We start from the raw sequence: 20883 nt of genomic DNA, 5'->3' as shown, positions 1-20883 counted from the left end.
CGGGCAAACAGAAGTAAAGACACACACGATGCTGAACAGCCTCGTGCGTGCATTCCGCGCTGGGCTCGTTCTGCCATCAATTACCCAGTCGTCTGAGATTGTACCCTTGTCCAAATATTTTTGCTGTAGAATTCAACAAGAGCGTTAAAGATATCCCCCGGCGGTCAAATTAATCCGGAGTTCCTCACTACTGCGCACCTCATAATCAAATCGTGGTTTTGGGCACGTACAACCCCAGAATCGAATCCAAATACAGAATTCACCAGTGATGTACTACTCTTCAGTATAGAGGGCTGGTTGTAGGCGCCAGGCCCCCCAGCACACGGCGTTCTGGCTATTTCAGCTTCCTACGGGATCTGCCGATGCCAGCCGTTTGTGCTGGCTGTATAGAAATAAGTGTACCCGCCGTAGTTGCTCAGTGGCTATGGTGTTGGGCTGCTGAGCACGAGGTCCCGGGATCGAATCCCGGCCACGGCGGCAGCATTTCGTTGGGGGCGAAAGGCGAAGACACCCGTGTGTTTAGATTTAGGTGCACGTTAAAGAACCCCAGGTGGTCGAAATTTTCAGAGTCCTCCACTACGGCGTGCCTCATAATCAGAAAGTGGATTTGGTGCATAAAACCCCATAATTTAATTTAAAGAAAGAAATGTGACGACATTCCGAACAGCCTTAGAGGAGCGAGCCGGTTTCATGGCTCGCTTGAAGCTGATGAGCGAGCTTGCTTATCACGGCAGCGATTCACGGCAGCGTTCAAACGAGTACGGCATGCGCAGTGGTAATCATCATCATCATCATCATCATCATCATCATCATCATCATCATCAGCCTGGCTACGTCCACTGCAGGGCAAAGGCCTCTGCCATACTCCTCCAACTACCCCGGTCATGTACTAATCGGGGCCATGTTGTCCCTGCAAACTTCTTAATCTCATCCGCCCACCTAACTTTCTGCCGCCCTCTGCTACGCTTCCCTTCCCTTGGAATTCCGTGCGTAGTGGTACGTATACGTATATATAGAACGTAAAAACGCTTGCCCCGGTATCAACGCTGCTTAGAGAGCACCGTGAAACGTGTAAGGCTTCCTGGCAGGATACCGTTCCTCGGCGTTGCTGTTCATCAGCATGGAAAGCTTGCGCGTCCGGTGCCCGAATGGGCCAATTGCGCCGACGCGCGCCGGCGGTTTCCGACACAGCTGCGCCGGAACACGGCGGAATCGGTGCGTCCCCACGAAAACCGCGTGGCGCGAACGACCACGTGCGCTGACGTCACTCGGTCCCATTGATGCGAGCGCACGCCCGTTCGGTTTTACGCGCGCGCGTGCTCGCGGTACACGGCACGCCGCGGCACGGGGTTCGAAGGTTCGGCGTCGCGTACGCGCAGAGCGACCGGCGCAAAGCGGTTCGGCGCCAGCAAGTAGGGCGCAACGCCGACGCGTCCGGTTCCGACTGGCCCGCGCATATCCCGGGGGGCCGCCGCCGCTGGCGCCGCGTTTGACCTCGCCGAGAGTACACCGCGTGGCGTTCGTGCCGGAGAGTTTCCTGCAAAAAAAAATAATATAATATGCCACAAGGACGAAGAACGATGGGTGTAACGTTAAGGGATAAGAAAAGAGGAGATTGGGTGAGGGAACAAACGCGAGTTAATGACATTTTAGTTGAAATCAAGAAAAAGAAAGGGACATGGGCCGGACATGTAACGAGGAGGGAAGATAAACGATGGTCATTAAGGGTTACGGACTGGATCCCAAGGGAAGCGAAGCGTAACAGGGGGCGGCAGAAAGTTAGGTGGGCGGATGAGATTAAGTAGTTTGCAGGGACTACATGTCCACAATTAGCACATGAACGGGGTAGTTGAGAAGTATGGTAGAGGCCTTTGCCCTGCAGTGGGCGTAGCCAGGCTGCTGAGCATGATGATGATGAGCCATAGGAATCTCTGGCGCTATAGCGTCTGTGAGTCCGACTCTAGAATTGTCCGACGTACACATGTCCTGGCGCTCTTTGACCTTAGATGCCCTTGCGCGAATAAATTTCAATCATCATCATCAACATCATCATCATCATCATCATCATCATCAGAATTGATCGACGTGGTGGTCATGGGGCGTTGCGCAGCCAAGCGCGAGGTACAGGTATCGATGGTGGTGATGGAGGTGGTGGTCTTGCAGCATGGCGGGGTTAGCCAAACACACGTAGCCGGCAATTATTCTGTGTGCGTTACCGATTACTGTATGCGTCACCAGGCGTCGAAGAGCCCCGTGTCTCGCACGAAGGCAATCAGCAGTCGTTGTGCCCTCTTGCTGATTGCCGCAGGCACTCCTGGGAAAACGACGTCTTCAAAAGTCCTGTGAGAAGGACCACTGTTTCGCACGCCGCGACGACCGCATTTCCCACGCAGTTCCGACAAACGCAAAAAAAAACAAGAAAAAAAGTTGTCGGGGAACGTTCGTTCTGCTGCACGGTAAAGAATGCCAGAGGGTCACATTTATTCCGGCGCCCTCCATTGGTTGACGTGTCCCTCGTAAACGAGTGTGCGGTTTCGGGAACCCCACAACTTATGTCGCCGATTCCGGGCGGTGCAGTCAAGGCTGTATGAGGTGACGACAGCGAACCGCAAATGGAATCAGGGGAAGACGGTCTCTCTTGGATTCCTGAGATCGCCATGCAGACGGCGCTGACATTACAGGAGCTTCATTGAATGACTGTAGCCTCTTGATTGCCGATGACTGCATAGTTACCACGTCATGGCAAATGTTGCGCTACGTTGTAATGTTTTTTTTTTACTACGGATAAACAGATAATACAAGATGTGCTTGCTGTTTTTGTTCAGTGCCAGTAAACGCGCTATATGCATTCCTCTTATCACATTTTTTTAGCGGAAAAGAAGAGAATAAATAAATGGAGCTTGTCTTTTTTTGTTTGACACTTTTTCCCGTTTAAAGAAAAGTTTCCCTTGGTAGTTAAGGAGATAGCGCCAGTTTTTTTTCGCAGAAGTTACAAGAGGGAACATAGCGTTCATATCTATACGGTCGCTGCAAGCATGGCCACTCAGCCAGCACGGGAATGATGGACTATAGCGCACGAATTTGAATGGGCTTCGTCCTTGAGACTTCGAACTGGTTTTCGCAGCGGGAATGATGCTTTGGTGTACCAGATACGAAAAAGCCTGAGCGACTGGCCATCACAAAACGTTATCTTTTTTTGCCTCTGCGCTGCAAAGATGAATCTTGACCGCTGCTCTTCTTTTAAAGACACTTTTTTGTTACTGCACATTAACCTAGGCTCAACACTTTCCAAGTCAACATTTTCACTTAAGCAATGCAGAAGTGTTCGAGTCAATGGCCGAGCGACGAACCAACCGGCTGATAAATTGTCAGTTGGTCACTTTAACAAGTTGATTTCCTAAGCGGTATACAGGTTAAATTTAGCTCCAACAGCAATGTGCTTCGTTCGCATTATTTGGCAACGCATAGAGCTCTATTGAAACTGGGACCAACCCCAGAATTACTTCTGAGTGGACGCACTTTGCGAACTCAGCTTCTCGAGGTCGTATAGTTGATTAGGTAAAATAATCAGTGATTTATCTGGGTAAGTGTTCATTAGAGATTTTGATTTTTCATGCAACTAGTTCCTTCCTGCCTCTTCAAAAGCTTCATCTGAAGGTTCGGAACTGTGTTATCTGATGATGACAATAATGAGTTTATATCAAACATATTATAATGCTAGAGAGCTGAAGTAAGCGCTCTCGAAAACGACAGCTGCGATGGCTTCCGCATTTGGAGCTTCACAAATGCATGGAAGGTAAACAGCTATACCCATACAACAGGCCTACAATCAAAGCATATCCTTCTTTATAAGTAAGCCACATGCAATTAAAAAAATCTATATAAAAATAGTCAAGTCGTTTATTTTAGGCAATTGTTGTCTCTTGTATATTTTGTTTTCCTTTCGCGGTCTAAAAACATAAGCGCTTGACGACTTCCAGTTTCGGCCACTGACGTTGCCCGCTACAGTTAGCGGGCAAGAATGAAGCAATGGCGAGTAGCAGGAGGGCTTTAAAATAAAGCCCACAGATTGGAAATTTTTTTTTTGCTTCACATACGCTAAGTTTACCAAGCCAAGCATGCCGTAAGTTGTACGAAAAATGATATTTATTAGTCTTGACGCGTTGCGCGTCTTTCTTGCCTGTGTAAACGTAAAAAGAGACTCTCCGTACTGCTGAAGAAATGAAAAACGCTCTTTCAGTTCTGGTTCAGTAATACTGATAAGGCTCGTGACCGGAAGTTTGTCGGGGCCACACACTCCCTGCTGTTAATCGCGCGCGAGATCGATAGACATAAACCAGTTGGAACTTGGCGCCAGCCGTGCCTCTCTTTTACATTTAACGCGAGAGCGTTAAGGGCCCCGCGTCGCAAAAACTATGACGTCGGCGTCGGAAGGAGCTTGTCGCGGAATCATTCCGAACCACAACCACGCAGGCCATCGGCATGGCGCAGGGGCGCCACTGAACTAATTCAATTCCTCTAAGTAAGATATGTAATAAAATTCGTAAAGTACAACCTAAGCACAACCTACAGGCATGAGAGCGTCGGACTGTAATTTGAATATACCAGAAAACGTAATTCTGTTACGCGGAAACTCAAACACACACTCCCTTTTCCGAAACCCCTTTCCCGAGCGGTGCGGCCCGCTCGCTTCCTTGCAACACCACCATCGCGCTCGGCTCCGCGCCTCCGCAAGAAAGCTGCGATTGCCAGGAAGCCTGACATGCAGTCAGGGGTCTTTGAAATCTATCGTGTTCCACTCTTATGGGCGAAGCTTAAGCGTCCGCCAAATTTTTTCATGGTGGTTCCTTCCGTCGTTAATCGTACAAATCCTCACCACGTTCCGTCTAATAGAGACGCTTATTTTGCTTACTAAACCATGGGCGTCGTTTGCAGAACGTACAACAAAAGCGCGACGTATAAACCGATTCGGTGGCCACGCGTTCATGGCTCCAAGACCGGACAACAGCGACAGTAACGTCTCCACCACGGGTGGCCAGATAATTCGCGGATGCCAATCCGGATGCCGAAGAAACAACCCGGAACCACGGACGAAAGCGAAGTCAATTTCATTAGCCCAATCAGACGCGGAATAAAAGGAAAAAAAGAAAAAACAAAGGGTCAGCATTAAAAAAAATAAAAAAGAAACGTTGTTAGTGTACAAGCGACACTGTGGTCTATGAACGACATCCTCACGCGAGGGAGCGGAAGTGACATTATTCTTGTCTTTCATGCAGACATGATCCGTTCGGATGTGTTCGTAAACAAGAAGGAAACGCCTGAACGCCAGAGTAAGCAACGTTTCGCTATAGCGAAATCTACGCTATAAGCGGCTGAATGGCCGTTGTTCCGGCCTTTCTAGACAAGCAATTCAGCCTTGTCCATCTCTTAAGGAAACAGAAAACAAGCAACAAAAGGAAGAAAAAAGAAAATAGGCCGATATAAACAACTATTCGCAGTACGGAAACTTCCGCTATAGGTGTCTGAAAGGATATTGCTGCTTTCTATCTTTCACGTTGATAAAAGCTCCTGGATGCGGTCATGTCTTTGTCGAGCACACAAAAACCAACAGAAAAGAAACAAAGGAAAAAACGGAAAGAAAAGAAAGAAAGGCTAGCGTAAGCAACTATTTTTTTTATAGCGAAACCTACTCTATAGGTGGCTGAAAGGACATTGCTCCTGTCCGCCGAGCAGATACAATCTGCTCGGACGCAGTCATCTATGTATTAAGGAGACAGAAAACCAACAGAAATAAAGACAAGAAAGGAAGAAAAGAAATGCTTGCGTAAGCAACATTTCGCTACAGCGAATCCCCGTGTCGTATCTGGCCGAAAGGACATTGTTTCTGTCTTTCGGGCAGAGGCAATCCTCGCGGACGCAAGCAACCCTGCGTCTGCCGCAATGAAAGGAAGCGTTGTGACACGAGGGGTGGGGGGGGGGGGGGGGCTATATCGCTTGGCGTTTGCGGACGAGACGCGCGATGTGGAAAGAGGGGGAGGAGCGAAACGGGGAGAGAGAGAGGGTGAAGATGACGGGGAGGCAAATTGGGCGCGGGGACACTCTTGTACGACACCCACGAGATACGACGTTAATTGACTGATGGCGCGCTGGCCACGAGAAGCGTTCCAATTCCTTCCGAGCAAATCTAGCGCCACGCAGGCGGATGGAAGCCAGAAGCGGTGGCGGTTAAGCGAAACGCGGCGATTTCGGGCGAAACCATTTTTGATCCTTTGCTTTTCTCTTACTGTGTTTGTTTTCGGGAGGATCGGTGCGTGGGGGGCTGTTGGCAGGGAACTAAGACAGGGAGCAGGGGGGGATAACGTGTTCATTGTGTGTTATCTGCTTGTACATTCGTCGCTTGGGAGTGAAGGCAGGATTCCACCGATGGAAAGGAAGCTGGGAATGTTGAAATCGCATTAGAGTGATTAGCCGAACGTTTTTTTTTTTTTCTCTTGCAGACGCTTGGGAGAAACGGGCAAAAGCAATGTATATAGAAAGTGGATGGACTACAGGATCGGTAATTGTTGTTGAAGTCGTTTGTACTCTTTGAGTCCAAGCGAAAGGGAGAAGGGAACTCGTTGTCTGAAGGCCTGTGTTGGAAGCAAGAATTAAGCCTACCGCTTGCACAGCGGAGAGGATGAAACGAAGGATGTCCCTTGTCAGAGCAGAAGTCTTATAAAAACAGAAGTCGAAGATTCATTCCACCGCCTATAGTGGCACGATTTGAAGCCGGGATTTGGTAAATGTATCAGGCTGTGGTAGGTTACCTGGATCTTCATATCGCTTTTTTCCTTCAGCTTTGGTCGGGGTAAAACAAACGAAGCCATTAAATCGGGCAACGACAGAAGTTCGGCTTAGCCCACTTCTTTAAGACAGCACGTTGGTTCCGGTACAGCGCTTGCTGGACATGAGGTGAGTAGACGCAGCCAGTTGGGCACAACTAGGAGCCAATTAGGAAGTGGCTTTTTCTTGCCTGACTTGTCCGTGAGGGTCGACAGGTGTAAGTTTGGAAAACTGAAAGGCAAGGGGCGTATTGTCAAAGTTTTCCGACCTTACTTGAGGCATTGGGTCGTAAACTACCGTCGTTTAACGCGTGGATTCCTTAAAGGGACTGACACCCAATTTTCATGGTACCTATATTTTTTTAAAGCAATGGGAAGCTTACCGGTCAGAGTGTCTAATCATGAAGTGGTAACGCGAAAAACGCTGTGGAAAAATTTTTATCAGAATTTTTCAATCTGCAGTGAGAATGTAGTCGTTCACTGGAAGCATGCTGAAAACGGTGATAGGTGAGTGCGACAGCGATTATACGCTGAAATTAGTCGGAGGCAGACAACAAGTGCGGCCGTAACTGTGAGGAAGTATTACTTTGTTTATCAGGTCAATGTTTCTGCGATTCATGTTTTCCGAAGCGTTAGAGTAGGTTTGCAATAATAACTACGTGTTTTCGTGGCTTCCTGTCCAACTGCTCTGATATTTAAACAGTGAAAACTAAACCAATCGGATCAAAAACGAAACCACGCTTTCACGCATGATGTGCAGTTCAGCGTGTTGCCTTAGCCGTGCACGATTTCCGAAGCATATAGTATGAAGCGCAAGTGTCTAATTATATAGCAGCTGCAATTTTAAGCAATATATATGCTGGACTTAATAACAACCGACTTACGCACAGAAATCTCATCGACTACGTCCGAAGTACTATGATTTCACTTCCAAGCCTCGCCAATCACTGGTTTTTGAGACTTTCTTTGCTAGTTTAAAATTACAATTCCCATTTAACTCGCAAACAGCGTGCTGAGTTCTGTCACTAGAAATCATGGTCATATCATTTCCATCAACGTTTCGCAACACATTCTGGCCAGTTGTCAGTCCCATTGAACCCTCGTTTAGAAGCGGCGGGTTATTATTGCCGATGGTAAACGCAAATAAGGAGAGCAAAGGTGGAGTTGGTAGAACCTTCCTAACTCTTTCGATTCCAGGAGCTCGCTTCTGCAATAAAGCCCAACATTATTGCCATACATGGCGATAGGGACTAAAAAAACGTCGTTGAGTAAAAGGAGTAAAATTGTTTGGCACGAACTGCGATCAGTCGTGCACGCACGAAGTCATTTTGATGGATTGGTTTCCTCAGCTGCGGGTGAAGCTGTACAAACAGTTTTTTTATATGATCCCAACAGATAGAAACACTACGTTCTACGCAGTATAGGGCTAGTGTTGATGGTCGCACTTTTCTTGAGAATCTGTCACGACACCTTTACATTCAGCTACAAGAAAGAATCAGTACGTCTTGTCGAGGAATAAGACAAAGTTACTGCTGCGTGGGAATAGAAAAAGCAATAAACCTTGGCAGCAGTGAATACTTCTCGAAAGTAATGAAGACGAACGTAGGGCAGTGAAAAAAAATAACACTATGTTCGCCCCAACGTTACAGACATTGTTTCTGTGCAATAAGAATAAAAAACAGCATTTCGTGGTCTTCTGCGGCTACACGAAGTCTGAGCCGAAGACGCCTCCAAACACTTTACGTCGTGCATAATAAATACTTGCCAACGTCACGGCCCCGTATATAAAGTGTTATAATACTTGTTGCTACGAAGCAGTTTCTATTTCCAAGAAAAACCGAAACTATGCGTCATGACGCCACCATATACGGCTGCACTATGGAAAACCAGCGCTGCCCAGAGGGCGCTCGTGAAAATCGGCCCTCAGCGCCGTAAGTGAGAAAGCGACGCAACTTTGTCTCCCAAGCGTGCGCGAGGCCGCAGGGAGCGCGTTATTATTACGTTTTACGATATGGTAACATTAACGTGTTTGGCCTGTTTTCCTTTTGGTTTTATCTCAGTGCGAATATTGAGAACGGTGGAGAGGCTACTACTATCGAGGACGAATTAACTCGTGAAAAACACCCTTGAAGTGTCTTGCGAAGAAAACTGCATGGGAGCCGTGCACCAGCAGCTGCAAGCGTATACCGGCGATCGTATGCATGCGGTACCAGGCGCGTAGCCAGGATTTCTTCTTTTCGGTGGGGGGGGGGGGGGGGTAAAGTTGCATTTCGAGGGGGTGGTGGGGCTAAGGTCCCATTATTCTATGTTAAGGTTCCCCGTGGTTGGTGCATCATAATACCACTATTACCTCGAGCAGACCCTTGGTCTGCTTGAAGGCGTGCACCATCCTGAATTTCTCTGGGGCGGGCATTCGAAGGGTATGCGCCTTTTTTCATACGTGACGTGCCAGGCTTAAAAGGGAGCAGGGCACCGGCCGGAAACATTTCGGGGGGGGGGGGGGTGAGACTAGCTGAAGGTCGGTGAGCTCTGCCCCCCCCTCCCCAGGCTGCGCTACTGTGTGGTATGGTTTCAGATGGATGGACTCCCTGTAAGAACGCTTTCGACGCGAAATAACTCGAGAAGGGCGAAGATTGCGTAGAGCAAATTGTTTTCTAGCTTGAGAAAGCGATACCTGACAACGGAGCTTCAGGGTTTCAGAGAAATGCAATTCACGAGTGAAGAAGCTACAGACGCCGTCGTAATTCAAGTAAGCGATCACTTGTTCCATTTCTGCAAATTCCAGAGGCAAATAGAGACTGTTCCTTCGTAAGCAGAGTGACGTTGATTTCGTTGGAGAAACGTATGGTGCCCACGGCACCGGAATTGAAAGCGCGTCTCCGTTAGCAACATGCGTCAACTCGCCGCACGCCGATTTCAGGCCGCCGACCGACGGCGTTCTCGCTGGCAAACGGCGAGGCTATCACGCAGAGGATCGCGCTGCGGCACACCTAAAGCCCCTTAAACTTCGCAAAGTAGTGCCACGCTTTGAAGAATGCCGCCTCCTCCTCGCGCGCTCTGGTCGAGGCCGACGCCGCGTCGCTATTGGCCTAATAGCATCACGTGGGCCCTCGCGCCGTGCATCAGCGCCATTTTTGCTCGAGAAGCGTCTACGGATTGGCGAGGAGCAAATGTTGGCGCCATTGCTACGCTCGAGCAGTGTAGGCGGCGCCACGGTCGAGGACGGAGCGCTAAAGAGAGGAGAAACGAGGAGGAGTGAAGGTAGCGGAGTAGTGTCGCTACTTTACGAAGTTTGAGGGGGGGTAAGGCACACCGACATGACCATCCAGCGACAGACGAGTGCTCGCGGCATAGAGTTTCTCACTACATTACCTAGAGGGAAATCTGGCGCTGCTGCGCTGTGGTATGCATGGGAATGCCGGTATATTGTGGATTCGGATTGGCATCGTTCTCGTAGAGACAGGACACCTTGAAGACGCGCTTGGCAAGTACCGTTCCGTCTGTCGCAATGATTCATTTTCTACTAGAACAGCACGTGAAAAGCTGTTTTAGCTTTATTATTCCGTGAAAACCTGTTTTGTTTAGCTATGAGAACTTGTTATTGTGTGTACGACTACATGTTACGTAAAAAGTATCAGCGGACCGCTAAAGTTGGAGGACAGACGACAAGGTTCGCGCTCGCTTTGCAACAATTGGTCGTCTGTTCTTGCTTTTCTTCGCTTGGTCATGCATCGTGGGTGAGTAAAGATGTAATATGCGTGAATGGAAACATTTTATGAAGATTTTACTTTGAGAACGCGTTATTTGCGTAGCCATATCCACGTTTTAGACGAAGCCTCTTACAACACCAGCCAACACGAGCCTCGCAGACACATATACCGTCATTCCCATGACGGCACGGTGCCCCCTTAATAAACTCCCATAGACGGTGGTGCCTGATTACCCTCTAGGTGTTATAGTGAGAAACTCTATGGCTCGCGGCAACGCTCTGGCGTCGATGGCATGCAGCCTCACCGCCGCCGATCGCTCGCCACCGACATCATCGCTAGGCCTTTTCCGGTTCACTTCGAATCTGTAGCCATGGCGGCGCTTCGTTGCAAAGACCTGAAGCCCTCAGGCAGCAATGTTTTGTTGCCGTCGTTGCCGATTTACCCTTTCCTCGCAATAGTTTCACACGAAGACGAAAACGTGCAGATATTTGCGGTGCCGCCATAGCTGCGGGGTGAGCAGGGACGAGCCTGTTCTCCGTCGTTGCCGTGCACTGCAGCTGAACTTGACTCGTACCGGAGCTCTCGTTGGTGCTAAACGTTCGTCGGTAGACATAGCTGTCTTTAATAATACGAACATTGCGTGTCACTTTACTCTAGCAGACGTCATTTTGCCTGGAATGAAAAAGCCGCATAACCAATGTATACGTGTCACGACCCGGTGCAGCGTCGGCACTCTGTTTCTGCACTAAACACGACGTTTTCGCCGTTTAGGTTCGCTGTGAGATCGTAGGACTAGCACTGTCATTTCCTCGCTTTTCATTTTGTCACCAGGCACTGTCAAAGGCACCACGCATCGCTGGAAACCCAGTGGGCATATGTATACGCCGGCTGGCACTAATATTACTCTGATAGCGCCCCCAGAAAGAATGCCGGCTGTATATATTCTCGCACTGAAAACATGTGTATTTTTGTACTTTGTGCACTTTTGTTCTGCAATTTTCGCTTTCGCGAATATCAAATGCACGCGGATACGTTGCCGGAGAAGCTGTAGAAACAGTTGAAACGGCGTGCGATCCTGCTTGAATCCAACGTCGCCGTCGCTCGGGCTCGTATGCAGTTGTCACGAAAAGCAATGGAATGATAGGGATATATTACGGCCTTTTCTTGTTGTGGTAGTTCATCATGCAGGAATAACGACTGCCTTCAAGCTTCCTTTCTTTCCCACAACTGGCCATTTTTTTCTAAAGAATGCGCGCGATGTCTTGAAGGGGCGCTGTGTGTCAGCTCGAAACTCCAGAGCTGGTTTCCCACAGCCATATGGCGACTACATGTACAGAGTTTAGCTACGCCTCTTATTTTGTGGTGTCGCATGAAATTTCACGCATATATAATATGAGGCTGAAAGGACGCCTTGTAATATTCACGCGAGGACAATTTCCAAATGGCAAGAAAGAAATTAAAAGAAAAGTATACTTTTCTTTCAATTGGCCAAGGTGTGGAACTCAAGCCTTTTTCATTCAAACGTGAATGTCTAAACCATGCACTTGACCATAAAACGCCTTTCTTTTTGCATAGAAATGATATCACCAGCGGAGGCGCGAGCATTATTTACATTTCATTTACTCAAATGCACGAGCGAAAAACGCACACAATGCCACAGTCTAATGCAACTCCGAAAACTGGGCAGGCTTGACCACAAAACGCGCAGACATCTTGACGACCGGAGTTTTTTGCGTAGCTTCAACAGCGTAGCAGGCTAATTAGGAAGCGGCGTATAGCCACTTGTTCAGTGCAACACGGTATATATGCTAAAGTACTTGACAGACGGCACGACGGCGAAAACCGGTTCAAGCCAGTCCGTACCGATCGATCCATTTTGCATTTTCGCTGAATGTGTCTGACGCAATGCCACGCTCCGCCTCAGAAAGCAGCCTGCGCAACGTGTTCTGTTCCGTGTGGCTGGGCTCTGCTTCTGCCGATCTCTCGCGGCCGCGTGCGTTTGAGACACCACATACATTGAGACTGTGGGCTGGCTTGTGCTGGCTCGCGAAGATTTTTGAGGGAGCACTGTTGCGCACAGCAGGCGATGTCGTTCAAGGCATCACGACTGTTCAGAGGAGTGCTTAAATGATGTCTTTGACTTCTCAGTTTCGGCATTCAGAAAAGAACACGGCTGTCGAAACCGCAGAATAAATACTGACAAGCCTAAGATGCGCGCTCAACGATTTACTACAAAGCCCTTTCAACGAACCAGTTCCAGTTTCGTTTCGGAGGAAGTGTATGTGTTACGCCATGACGCAGAAGGTGGTCACGTGACAGCATGCAGGACATTGCTAAGTTTTCTGGCATTCTCTCAAGCTCGCTTGTCTTTCTCGTACGCTACTACATCGGGCCGCGCAACAGGAAATCTAACCTTGCCAGTCTGTGGCAGACGCGTTCAGAAATTCCATGCCCCTGCTGCTGTGAGCTTATCATGGTACAAACAGTCGGTGCCTTCTGCTGTCCGGTCGCGAACATGACGCCCACAGTCAAGTTTGTGCTTGCGTGTGTTTGTGTGCAAAGAGGTGGACGCGGGGCAATCCCCACGTGACCATCACTGGCGAAATTGAAAAGCGATGCAGGGAGGAACGTCACTTTCCTTTTCCCCGGCTCCAAATCCTCCCCAACCAGCCCAATACGGCTTGCGGCAGAAAAAGCCGGTCGGAACGGCTTTTTGCCAAATGCGACCGGTTCCGGCCACCCAGTTTCGGGGCCGGCTGTGGCAGCGAAACCGCAATTCAGCCGGCAGAAATTGTCGCTTTCGTCCCCTCCCGTCCCCTTGTCGTCGAAATAAAAGCCAAGCGGCTCAAATAACGGCTTATCCATCGACCCGAACTTGGCTTCCGCCTCAAAGGCACGACAAATCAGCCTCGCGAAAGTGGCATCCGGCCTTTGTTTTCGCCCCACCTAAATGTCGCCGCAAAAAAGGGGAAGAACGCAGAGACAGACAAGGGAGCAACGGTGCACGCGACAGTTTCGCACTTTCATCCGGGTCAGCTGACACGACGCGCTGCAGAAAAGGCATCAAGGTTGCCGGAACCTTGTCCGAAAACTTGGTCGTCTTACACAGGGCTCCGAGTCAAGCCGAGCCGACGATGAGTCATTGTTTCGCGACTCACGTGCTCTGAAGTGTAAGGAGAAAGGAGAAAAAAAATGGCAGCAAAAGGCTGGCGTGTATAAAAGAGGTCATGCACTGCTAAGCCTAATTGAAGCGTCAGAATGACGGGCGGATGCACGGCGACGTCTCTGTGTGTTTTGGCAATGCTGCAAGGGCTTCGCTGGTGACAATGAGACGCGAGTTGCCGACCCTGACAATAATGCGTCGGGATATAAGGTTACGGGCTGCCAGATTGCAGTCATCTGCTCGCAGTGTGTACATCGTCGAGGTCACGTGGGTCATTCAATGCAGACGTATAGTTTGCTAGCTTAAGACAGCAGGCTGCGGCTTTTTTTAAGCACATGTAAATACCTTGGCTGTGCCACGCTATCCTTCAGGCCACGTTGACGAATTCAGTCAGTCACAACTCAACCGATCACAACATGTCATAAATTGCTTTTCCAAAGCAAAGGTACATAATTCCACGGCGTTGAACGAGAAGTCTCCAAGCATTGTCAACTCCATCTTGTCTTTGTTTGAGCCATTCATTCAGCCAATCTGAACTAAGAACACGGTGGATTTTGAGAACGTGGCAAAATTTAGTTTCACGCATACCAAGGACGCCGCAAATTTTCATTCTGTATCAGTGATTCGACGTGAGTTTGTCGGGTGCCCTTGACCAGTGCATGCGACGTCATTATTATTAGCGAACCACCCGTATCGCCTGTGTGCCCGTCACGTCTTCTGGGCAATTAAAGATACTGTAATTAAGAATAGAACCTACCTAATTAAGTGATGTACAAAATTGGCGTGTCATTCTCTTACCCCGTACCTGCCAAACTGTCAATATAAAGAAATTACAAAATGTCTTAGGCATGACACCGAAAGAAGGGCGGGGGCAGAGCAGTTGTATGAAGTTGCTTTATTCTTTAAAGGTTGCTCCGAACACACACCTCTTAAGGTAAACATGCGTACTTAATTAAAGGGGGAGATGGGGGTGCATAGTTGCGGGGATCTTTCTTTTTTCTTTACAGCTTGCTCTGAACACACGTTCCTTAGAGATACACACGCGCTTTATTAACGCTCTTTTAGACCTTAAGAACCGTTAGAGGAACGCATAAGCGGCAGGAAACTTGTAACAGCAGACACTGGCAAGGAAGACATTGTTTTTATATCACAGTAACTTTTCCAGGAAGTTTGCTATTGCTACCGTCTTCAATTGCACCACTTTTGGATAGGGACAAGCGAACATGCTTTGACATGACTAGTCAATAGCACATGTCCTGTGTTTCATCGCTTGTGGTAGTCCCTGTCAAAAGTGGTGCTGTTGAAGATGGATTGGCTCGAACTTGCACACCTTGGAATCTGAAGTTTGCTGTCGCTGATTTCGTTCGCTCGTGTAACTGGTCTGTACAAACGTGCTCGAAGGAAGTAGCCCCTGGTATTTGTCAAACACTTTCGCGACCAGAATTTATTTCTCGTAAAACTTGGCGCAATATTTGTAAAATCATTAAATGTGTCCGAATTCGTAAAATTTGCGCAATATTCGGGAAGGTGGGCAGCTATGCCTACTACAGTCAGCAGGCGTCTTTAATACATTTCTCGAGTTCACATAAGTACCCTGGATGCCGAAGGTCTTGCAGAGGCTTTTTAAAGTGCGTCGCAAGGTAGAGTTCCGTCCGTCAACCCCGCCTATGTTGAAGGCGTACGATTGTCTATTGACACGTCGCCGGGGGTAGCTGTGCGCAGTGGTCTATATTCTGAAAACGCAGCAACAGGCTTTTAGTATCTATCGCTTGTATAGCTGACTGCATGTACTTAATGAATTCAAATGTCTTTTTGTTTTCTGCAGCGTATTTAACTGCTGAGCTTGACGTATCGAGCTATTTCCCGGCTTCGGAAGCCGCGTTCCAGCTGTTGCAGAATGCCTAAAACGCTCGTATAGTTAAGGTGCACATTAAAAATGAACACACCAGGGGGTGAAAATTATTGCGAGCCCCCCTCCCCCTTCCTGATTATAAGGCATGCCTAATAATCAGGTCGCAGTTGTGGCGCGTAAAACCCAAGTATCTATTTCAACTAATTCAACATTCTATATTCCGCATGCACCTTCCCCTCCCAGTGGCTCTTCGACCACATCCGCAGCTTTTGATGCAATATTCCTGACAAGGAAAACACCGAGAAATCTACATACGTTGGACAATTAACATATGTATTCCGTGATTAATAACGCGTGCGACTTGACTTCGAAAGCTTGCCGCTTAATATTTTTCCATGCGTAGATGTGTTCCTGTCGCAACCTTTCAATGACATTTTCTTGTCGCGAAAGTGTAGCGTTTCATTGGGAGATACAGTTTCAGAAAAGAGTCATTTAAACACAGGAGGCTGTGTCCGAACTTCATCCCAGTGCCATTCAGCAACCTCAGAGGGAAGCGAGAAATTCGACGGCGCATGCGCGAATTCCGGTCCACGCGGACAGCTTGCGGGACATCTCGGTGTTTATTTACAGGCGTATCGGATTGAGCGTCGTTCGCAGCGTGCATGCTCCAATTTGGAGCGTGTGCTAATTGCTTTTACTCGCGTGTGTACATATAGGATGAGCAGACGGAAAAAAAAAACATGGAACGAAACAGGACAGTGCCCTGTCGCACCGTCCTTTCCCCTACTCTGTAAAATAACTTACAGCATTAGAAATGAAAAGAAAGGTGTAAACCAGTCTAAAGGTCACACCTTCACACCATTTTTGAGTGTATGTGAGGTATATAGACACATTTACACCTTTGTTTTTAATTTTAGGACCTAAAATATTTTACAGCGTGCTTTGTCCTTGCCTGCTCACGCTGTATGCGAATAGTTGCAATTTCACACAAACTATGCCCCCTCATTCCCCCATCCCACCCCTTCACCCCTAAAGAAACGCGCAATGTTCCAATTACTTTGACCCTATTTACCAGCAGGGTGTTGCTTTTATTAGCGGACCCTTCCGTACGTTCGCGTTGCTGATCTGCTTACCTGGCTCATCGCGCTTTGTTTTACATTGCGTGAAAGTTCCACGGCAACAATACTGGAAGCAGATTTAGAGCTAGGGGGGGGGGGCAGAGTGGGGAGTCATTTATTGATTAGCGCAACCGAGGTGTCGACTGCAGGTGATGCAGCGTTCCCTTAAATCGGGTAACACGAGCAGCAGCTGGAACTCGGAAGAGCAAGGGACCCGGATGCTGGCATACCCCGTCACGTGGCACTTTATATATATCCTCCACAGCGATGCCTGTACGTTGCCACTTATCTTTAATATTTAAACCAAAAAAGAGAATAGCAGTCGCGCTTAACTTTCCCTTCACCACGCGCCCGGTGACGCATTCTCTTGTCATTACCGCAACGCGCGACCTTGCTAAAAACAGGCGCCACCACAGCGCTTGTTATAGCACTAACTATATCTAAACCGCATGCATGGTGCATGTGCCATTCTCTCTCTCCCTGTCATCTTTGTTTTCCCCTTTCCCATTCCCCCGGTGTAGGGTAGCCAACCGGACGTTATTCCTATTAACTTCCCTGCCTTCTGCTTTTCTCTTTCCTCCTCCTCCCTCCCTCCAGCCCCGCACTGGCATGCACTTCCGTATACGTGGCCTTTCTTACTGACAAATAATGATAAAAAACAGTACACAGACGCACAAAATCACGAACGCTATGCGCGAGCGGTTACGAGACTTCCCGTGGTACGCTACGCATACTTCTGGTCCTCCCATACCCACGCCGTGCCGTGGCGCCTGGCTAATGTTGCCGACGTCGTTAGGCTTAGCTAAGCCTTTTTTCTTGTCTTGTTCTTTTCAGTGTCCGTGTCGCGGTCACTGTTGTCGTTACGCTTGAGGTCGAGCATGGGAGAACGGTTGCCGCCATTAACGCCGCTTGCGAAACGCGAGAGGGCGCGCGCAGCGGCTTCGCTTGTAGGCGCATTTTTCCCCACCACGGTCACCCGTGCAATCTCGATACGAAAGGACGCGGCGGCGCTTCGTCGTTGTCGCGGTGTCGCACGGTTTTTCCTTCCAGTGATCTTAACTACAAGGCCGCTTCTGTGCGCGTTGGTGCTGCTCTACATTTGCAAGTGAAGAAATAGAATCAAAATCTACTGAATATTTCGAGCGCTTTTCAAGAGGGTCGACTAAAAACGGAATATTCGAGTTCGGCTCTCTTTGTTAAATACACGTTCCATAAGGCTGTTAAATAGTGTACCGTGACAATATTAGTATATTATTGCATTATTTCAGAGTTCATTTCCTGTGTTTTGTATATATTGATGTTTAGATAATCATTGTTGTATGATCAGCTCTCTCTTACGCCCACCTCCTCGTTTTCTGTTTCTGGATTTGTTTAGTTCCTCATGTCACATTGCTTTGTCTAGCACGTTTGTCTTCTCTGTACATGTCGTCTTGCGTATTACTTTCTAGGTGCGCCGGTAGGAAGGCTCCGTAGCTGTTCATGACACTATAATAAATACTTTATTGAGTGAATAATTGATTATTGTTATTATTATATTTGAAAACATGCATACAAATTGATAGGCAGATCAAGAATGGAAGAAGCAGGCTGACGCAACTGTCACGGGTAGGGTTTTGCAACGTCCGTCTGCCCACCAGGAAGGAGGTGGTGGAAGGAAGAAGGGAAGTAAAAAGGGGATGAAAGAATAAGATTACAGATAACGAAGAGTAAATTAAATAAATGGACGCGAAGAGAGAAAGGAAACAGGAACAAGAAATATTAGAAAATACCGCTGGTCTTACTAATATGTAGAATACTGAAAAAATGGAAACAAATGACAGGAAGTTTCAGCTCTCGTCATTCCCAAAACGAAGAAATTGATAAAATAATTAAAATAGGTAAATCAGATAGGTAATTAGATAGATAGATAGATAGATAGATAGATAGATAGATAGATAGATAGATAGATAGATAGATAGATAGATAGATAGATAGATAGATAGATAGATAGATAGATAGATAGATAGATAGATAGATAGATAGATAGATAGATAGATAGATAGATAGATAGATAGATAGATAGATAGATAGATAGATAGATAGATAGATAGATAGATAGATAGATAGATAGATAGATAGATAGATAGATAGATAGATAGATAGATAGATAGATAGATAGATAGATAGATAGATAGATAGATAGATCTCGCTCGTGCGAAGCGAGCCTGTGTGGTCGAAAACAACAGCTAGGGTATGGCACGACGACGACGATGGCGCGATGAGTGATTTAATATACTCGGACGATGAAGCCTTATAGCTAGCAGTTCAGCTGCAACCTGGGACGATCCCGAAGGCTATGCAATGGTTAAACTGGGCCTATCTCGAAGGCGGCGCATTGTAAGACGGCGTCTCAACGCGCCAGCTACCACCAGTGGATTCTAGCAGGAGGGAAGGAAATTGCTGCTATGTGACCCGACTCATCTGCAAGTCGACTTAAAGCGCTAGCTTGTACCTAAGAAGCAGTGCCTTGTGGTTGTTGTTCTCTCATTTCACGCATATATCGTGTGGTTCAATGTGTACGTTATCGGTATGTTACGTTGAGGAACCCCAGTTGAAATTCCACCATCGGATAAAAACACTTTTTTATTTGAAAAACTTCCAAACGAGATGAGAGAAGAACCTATCCACCTACCGCCAAATCGCTCATGAGAGACAAAGTATGATTCGAATTGTAACCGAACAACTTCACAAATTCGCTCGCGCTGGTCTAACAGGAAATGTGAGGTCTATTTTTTTTAATTTATCGACATACTCCCCAATCGCATGAAAGCTTTACAGAGAGAAGGAGCAAGAACAATTATGTACAGCTGTGGCTGTGTAGACCTTCTCGTTGTTAGATATGGCAGCGATATGGCAGCGGCCAGACGGCGGTTCCACTCTTTTGAGGTTCTTGATGCAAATGAGTGTGAAATCTTGCCGCAAAGTAGTACAACTTTTGGGGAATTATGAAAACGAGATGCTACGTACGATGGCTGATAGAGCAACTCGTCTTTCAGGAGCTGGTTCATTCTTACAAAAAGCGACATCCTTCGAAACTAGGCCCCTTCGTACAACCAAGTAGCAGACGACGGCGCCTCACTCCCTGTAGGCCGTCGTCTGCTCGTCTGCGCAAAGGAAAGCATAGCCGCAAGATCGTACGACGGGAGCCAGAAAACGGCCAGCGCCTTCCATTCACCAGATCACGCGCCTACCACAGCCATAAATTATTAACGACTCATTGCCCATAGTGGTCGATCCACGAGGCGTCGCTCCAAATAACGACCCGAGAAGTAGAAACGGTGCCTCGGCCGCACCTCTCGGAACAGCCAATGGCAGTTATCAAAGCAGGCGCCCCTCCCGCTGCGTTTCGGTTATAATTTATGACGATGATATACGGGGTTTATTACGCGAACGCAGAATGCTTCATCTTTTTTGCTAGTCTCGTCTAGAGCCCGCGATTTCTCGCACCTTGTTTAATCGAATGCAGTGGTGTAAGCGAATTCGCACCGCTGTTGCAGAGGGCGCCACGGGTGCTCAGACCTCTGCTCCGTAATTATCGTTCCGCTGCTCTCCGGACCATCGCCTAGCTTGGTAGAGTGCGACCCAAATGGAAATGAGTAGATTGTCGGATTGGTTCGTGAAAAATGAGCAAAAAGTAAGGGGGAATATGAAGCGGCAAGACGGGTCACGGGGGATATACCTTTCTTGTTTTTGTAGCGAATACAGGAGTGCGCTTCGGGCGCATCGTCAACGTCTTGCTCGATGATAGAGCTCTTCGTGCGAGCTCTCAACCCCTCCCCCTCCCCCCACCGCAAAAAAAATTCCTCCAAATTTATTACTTATTCGCTGTTTCGTAACAGCGTACCAGATTAATATGGGACTAGTGTCGTCGCACTGGTCTTTTCTCGATTTATTTATTTTTATTTTCCTTACGCGTGGGCACTTTCAGTGGCAAGTATACTTTCTTCTGCAACTGCTAACTAGGTCAAGAATTAGATCTTGCCAGGCTAACGCCTTGGTTCCTTTTTTTTTTCGTACAGATAACTTGACGTATACGAGATGAAAGTGTCGGAAGTTGAGGCTTCGCGTAACCAATACCAATTCGCCTACTGGTGTCCTGTGCAGATGCAGTCGGGATGTACTACGAGTTGCGCTGATTAGTAACACATCCTGTGTACATCTACGTCAGCCCATGTGAAAC

The 20883-nt window shown here is 47.8% G+C and overlaps 1 protein-coding gene across 3 annotated transcripts in view; it reads left to right on the top strand.

The window, feature by feature from the left end:
- The window catches only part of LOC139050454 (adenosine receptor A2b-like), a 247009-nt gene that overhangs the window by 148317 nt on the left and 77809 nt on the right, over positions 1 to 20883 (top strand). The gene's annotated exons all lie outside the window — the stretch shown is intronic.

The sequence above is a fragment of the Dermacentor albipictus genome, chromosome 10, assembly GCF_038994185.2.
Source record: "Dermacentor albipictus isolate Rhodes 1998 colony chromosome 10, USDA_Dalb.pri_finalv2, whole genome shotgun sequence".
Classification (NCBI taxonomy): domain Eukaryota; kingdom Metazoa; phylum Arthropoda; class Arachnida; order Ixodida; family Ixodidae; genus Dermacentor; species Dermacentor albipictus.
This window is presented reverse-complemented; position numbering and strand designations above follow the sequence as displayed.